We start from the raw sequence: 6,598 nt of genomic DNA, 5'->3' as shown, positions 1-6,598 counted from the left end.
CCTCAAAAATTCCCATCAGTAAAAAATAAAAGTAAAAAAGGGCTTTTGGGAGAATTGTATCTGAGACATTTGAAGAAAAAAATGAAGTACCTTGCTTAAAGAATATCCTGAACATGTTTTGCATAATTCAGTATCTTACAATAATATAGAAATAAGAGGAGGAATTGACAGTCAAGAGTAGGTATCTGTTTTGTAGATGTCTAGTTTTATAGAAGTGAAAGGAATATTAATGTGCAGATGGCAGACAGGAAATAAAACTTGGCCTGAATAATTGAGAGACAAGCATTTTGAGTTGGGGTTTCCTTAGGGTCAGGGGAAGAATATGATGCAATTTAAAGATCAAAGGATCAACACACTTTTAAAACACTGTCTGGAGATGCATTGAACAGAAAAGGTCATTGTTGAGCAGAAAGAAAGATCACTGGAGGACATGACACTATTGCCCAAAGTTTACACAATTACACAACACAAATTTTGCATCAATTCTCTGGTCAAATGCCAGGAAAACACCCATGAAACACATCTACAATGGAGCCTGATAACAATTGGTTTCTGAAGAAACATATTATAAAGATATTTTATATTCATAGACATTAGAAGTAACCTCTGTGGTTCACAGAGCACTTTAAACAGTAATATGAAATCACTGGTGTCTGCTAATTGCTTATTCAGTCATCTTGTTGATCTGTGAAGGAGCAGAGAATAAGGAGAATCCAGTAATAACTGCATGAACACCTGCCTGCAAAACTCAAGTTTATATTATGCCCTTAACTTACCACCTGACCTTGTTCAAATCACTCCATATCTCTGTCAGCATCAATTTCCACAGAAATAAAGTAGAAGATTTGATTTCTTTTATATTTCTGATCCCTTTTAATGTTGAAGTTCTATAATTTTATGATTCAAATTTCTGTCAATGCTTTGCTTGTTGGTAATAATTTCAGCTTTTTTTCCCTTTAGTCCAAACTGAATTATGTATTGTAACTCCAGGTAGAACTATATACAAACCAACCCTAAAATATTATAATGATAATGAATATTTATTACTTATTGTGTTCTAGGTAGCCAAATATCTTGTCATCTAATTAGTGATGCACATGAATGGATGAACGAAATTCCCACTGTCCCCACATATTATCCTTATTACTTAATATGTTCTAGGGACTTTGCATGCATTCTCAAATGCAAAAAGGCAATATAATACAACAGTTAGAGGTTGAGACTTAGAAAGTTCAACATTCACCTTGACTACTTCTAGCCAAGTGGTTTTAATTGGGTGCTCCAAAATCTTTACTATGCATAGGAATCTGTCAATTTTTATTAAAAAAACAGATTCCAATTCAGTAATCTGGGGTGGGACTTGATATTCTGCATTTCTAGTAAGTTACTAAGTGATGCTGATGCTTCTTCTGGCCCTTGGATTACAATTCTGTGCCCAGTTTCCTCCTCTACAGCATAAGGATAACAGAAATATTTACCTCTTACAATTTGTCTAAGATTAAGTCACATTATACCACCAGAGTATTTTGGTAGTGCTGGGTATACAGTAAATACTTCTGAATATTAGTTATTGTCATCCACTTTAAACAACCCCACAGGACATGTGTTATTATTAAACACTTTCTTAGTGATAAAAATGAAGGTAGAGAAATTAAAAATTTTGTTGAAGTAATTAGCTTAGGGATTTTACTCCATATGGTAATTTTTTACAATTTCTGCAAGAATCAGCTGCACAAACTCCTTTGTTCATTAATGTTTTTTTCAGACATGATTCCAAAACTCAAGTTCTTCACCACTATTTCTCACTGCCCAGTGAAGAAGTCCCCACGGTTTTGTTGAATAGCCTCAAGCTGGCATTTCCCCTGATTACCAGGGATTTCTCCTTTCTGTACTTTGAAAAGTGCCTTTCATGTGACACCTGCAGTCAAATCTCTAGGGGACACCAGAGTCCCCCATTCTTTTTTAATTCTTAGGTTGATAATGTCCACTTCTTTCCAAGTCCTTTACTGGTTCTTCCTTTTTTCTGGGTAATTTATTTATCTTTTTGTTTGCCTTAGCTTTGTCATACTGCAAATGGCAAAACTAAGAAACGACAAAGTTTATTTCCTAAGTGAGCAGGTTTTTGAAATGAAATGATTGTCCGGGTTGTTGGGTAGGCTGTGCCTTCTACCTTCCAGGTGTCTTTGTGACCATTGGGCACCACTTCAGGATTAACTGTCTCATGACTGAATTGTCAGTGTGGGGAGTGAACTTACAACCTGGGCCTGAGCCAAAATTTTATTAGAGTGAGTGATTTGCACACTTAACATCTGGTAACTTCTCTCTGAATTCAAAAGAAATTAAAAGAAATGTGGAAGACTGTCAACAAACCCAAGATGCTAATGGATATGTGAGTCAACCCTGGGCTCAATTTTTTGCTCTTTTATTGAAAAAAACAATGATCCAAGTCATTTTTATAGGCACTTAATTTTTTTTGTGTGTGTACTGGAAGAAAAGTGAATTGTTTTCCATTACTAAAAACATTAATTGTTTACATTCTAAATTGAATTTAGGTTTGAAAAGCAAATAGAAAATATTGGATTAAAATATGAAGTTGAAAAAAAAAACCACCTTATTTATTCCATTCTCAGAAGTTGTTCCCAAAGATAATTCAATATGTTTCATTATTTTTCAGCTCTGGTACGCCAAACCAATGACTCCTTTCAGCTAAAAAGTTAATTTAATTAGTTTTTTCTCCAAGTTTTCACCTTAGTAGTCACAAAGTCAATGGATGGCAATCAATATATTATAGAAGTTTAGGGATTTATTATATTTGGAGGGTGATGATTTAGAAATGCAACATGCTAGGACTTCTTTAAACTGATTAACAGAAGAGAAATAATATCTCCTAAAATAGTAGCGCTAGGCAGACTGTGCCAGTAATTTAAGAGGAAGTGACCAAATCTGAGAAGCGAGGACTCTTGCTATAAATCTCAGCATCTGACTTTATTACAGGTTTCATTTCCTCATAGTTATTAAAAAGTTATGTTTAGGATGAATGCTGTTGCTCACGTCCTTGGACTGTGAAAATAGTTTCTCATAATTTCTGCTTCTGGCAGGGTGCAGTGCCACATCCCAGTAATCCCAGCAGCTCAGGAGGCTGAGGCAGGAGGATTTTGAGTTCAAAGTCAGCCTCAGCAACAGTGAGGCACTTAGCAATTCAGTGAGACCTATCTCTAAATAAAATGCAAAAAAGACTGGGAATGTGACTCAGTGGTTAAGCACCCCTGGGTTCAATCCTAGGTACCCCCAAAATAAAAAATAAATAAAAATTTCTGCTCCTGGCACAAAGCAATTGTACATGCTTGTTAATTCATTTATTCATTCACTTCGTGCATATGTATTGAACTTGTGCTGTGAACAAACCTGCTGATGAATTCAATGTGGGAGTTTAGAAAGGGGGAAAAATATAAGACTACCCTTAGGTGTTTGGCTGGATAAATGGGGTAGTAATAAGGTCATTGCTCATTTACTGAGACTGAGGAAGACACTATGGAGGCAGCAGAGCAGGAATCAAGAGTTGGGTTTTGGGGATAAAGACAAGTATCCTGTGGATCACTGACCATGAGCATCTAAAGTTTAAGCGAGAGGTTGGGACTGGTAATTTAGAAGTTATCATCATAGACAGGATATGAAGCCAGAGGGAAGGATTAGCGCTCTGGGGAGTGGGTAGAGTTTTAGATAAGAACCTGGATCTGGGTCCTGGTTGTCTTACCACCTTGTGTGAGGAGAGAAGGAGCATCCCACAAAGTAGATGGACAAGGAGCAGCCTTTGAAGCAGGGGCAATGACAATAAAGTGTGGGGGCTTGGAAGCCAAGAGGAGAAAGAGTTTTAAGAAGGATATAGTTAACTGCTCAGTGCTACTGAGAAGTGGGTAGCACGGACAGGGAGCACTGAAGATTGAATTTGCCAGCTGAGTGAGCTTGGTGCAATGCTGACTTACCAACCTGGTTAGAGGGGTCAAGAATGTGAAGATGTCTATCACGGGCTTCTCCTTGGAGGAGTTATGCTACAAAGGATAATGGAAAAATGGGCCAGGTGGGAAAGAGATGTGGGTCAAGGAGGGTATTTTAAAAATGGGAGGTATGACAGCATAGTTTTATACTGATAAGAAATGGTGTTGCAAAATTAAGAGAGGAACAGTCTTTGAATAGGATAAGGGAATGGAATCTAGCTAATAACAGGTTAGTATTAGGTAGGAGGAGGATAGTTCATCCCCAAGACAAGAGGAAGGTGGAGGGTATGGGTACAGATGTAAGAGGACTAGTAAATATGGTCTAGGAAAAAGATGAGGATTATCTCCCAAGAACTTCTATTCAATTAGGAAAACAAGAGGGACATCGTTTAGCTTAGGGTAAGGATGTACTTAGTGAGGAAAGAAAAAAAAAGATATGAGTTATCTTAAATAATGCATATTCTCACTAGTATAAGGACACTAAAATGTTCATCTAATACAAGTGGAGAATAGAATGGTGGTTACCAGAGGCTAGAAAGGGTTCGAGGGAGGGTTGGAGAGGGTGGTTAAGAGGCTCAGGGTGCAACCAAGTTCTAAATTCTAACATTCTATAGATCAGTAGGGTAACCTTGGGTGACAATGATTAGTTGACTATTTCAAAATAGCTAGTAGGGAGGATTTTTAAATGTTCCTAACACAAAGAAATGATAAATAGTAGGGTGTTCTGGCACATACCTGTGATCCCAGTGACTCAGGAGTCTGAGGCAGGGGGATTGCAAGTTTGAGGCCAGCCTCTGCAATTTAGATAGGCCCTAAGCAACTTAGTGAGGACTTGTCTCAATAAAATAAAAAATGAAAAGGGCTAGAGATGTGACTCAATGGTTAAGCATCCCTGGGTTCAAATCCCCAGTACCAGAAAATAAAAAATAAAAAAATAATAAATTAAAAAGTAAAAAGAAATGATAAATATTTAAGGTTACCATGATCTGAGCATTTTCCACACTTTATATTTGTTTTAACATATCACATTGTACCCAGTAAATATGAACAATTATTATATGTCAATTAAAAATAAAAATGTTTGAAAAAAGAAAAGCAGGTGTCTGAAGAGTGGGAAGTCAGCGAACGTGGCTATTGCTAGGAACTTTTAACCTTTCTGAGGTTTGAGGTCATACTTGAAAAAGCACTTAGCATAGTTCTGGATTTTTTTCCAGCCATACACAGCTGCTCAGGGGCAGATATGTGGTAGGCATAGAGTTAGATTTTAGGAGGGATAGGTTATGACTCGGGGGAGAGTGGATAAATTTCTGTCAAGAGTGAGGCAGCTGGTAAATACATTTCTGTGGTCCTGATGTGCAAGGAAACCACAGCCTTAACGGCATGATCATGTTTCACTTTGGCACATTTTGTTTCTCAGGCAGAGCCACCTAGAACAGGCAGATTGTTGGGTATAGTAAGTGTTGGAGATTTGCCAGATAAGCATGCTGGGAGGAAAATGACTTGTGTGAAGGGCGTTTCCAAGGGGCTCATTCTAATGAAGGACCGATAGCATCCAAACCCACTCCAGGGAGGCAAGACGTGAGATGAGTAACAAGGACTGGAGGAAGGCATCGGTGACTTTTCACAGCTGGGGGTGGGGAACTTCGGCAGAGTGTGAATAGGGCAAATGAATTCAGATGTTAGCACGTGGCGTTCAGAGGGTGAAACCGGAGGCTGAGATTTTGAAGGTAGTACAGTTAATAGTGATCACAAACTGGAGCGGGAGACGAGACTGGAGGAAGTGATCTTTGAATATGTGCAAGTGGAAGAACTGAGATACCAGAGTGCTAATGTCATTAAATACCGTGACAAATGTAGAGGTGGAAAGGAAAATACAGGCCAGGTGATTGTCGTCAGGAAGTGAGGAGGAGTGACCGTGATTTGTAGATGACAGTGAGAATTAGGAAGCACACAGTGGCTTAAGCTTCGACAAAAGATCTGGTCTTTCCAGCAAGGAGAAAAGAAGTGCGTTCGGAGCAATGGGTCAAGGAAGACACCTGTTCTCTAGGTTTTGAGTACAGATGGGCAAGAGAAGAAGAAATCCTTTCCTCAGAAGGACTGTGGAGGAGGCTGTGTCACCAGGAGGCAGCTAGGTGAAGAGGGCATTCACGAAAATACCAACTCTTGCTCTGGGCCCAGGGTGTGGCAGGACATCATGGTGCAAGTGGGTGGTGGAGGAGCCCCGTCCCATCTTCACAGCCAAGAAGCAGAGGAGAGGAAAGAGCCACCAGAAAGACAAACCCTTCCAGAGAATGCTCTCAGTGACCCTTCTCTTCCAGTCATGCCCCTCCTGTCTACTGTTAGCACCAAGCTCATTCAAACTAGGATGGACGGATTAGATTATGGCTCTCACAATCCAGTTATTTCACCTCGAATGTTCCTGCATTAACACAGAGGCTTTTGGGGGACACCTCTATCCAAATCACACAGGTGCCCACCTATATTTTCTTTTTACATTTTTTCCTCACCTATCAATGCCCTCTTTCCTTCAATTCTCCAGGAACTCCTTGATTATTCATTCTCTTCATGAGCAGCTCCCAGTGAGATTTGAGAAACACATTTTT

The sequence above is a fragment of the Sciurus carolinensis genome, chromosome 6 (genome assembly GCF_902686445.1).
Source record: "Sciurus carolinensis chromosome 6, mSciCar1.2, whole genome shotgun sequence".
In the NCBI taxonomy this organism is placed as follows: domain Eukaryota; kingdom Metazoa; phylum Chordata; class Mammalia; order Rodentia; family Sciuridae; genus Sciurus; species Sciurus carolinensis.
This window is presented reverse-complemented; position numbering follows the sequence as displayed.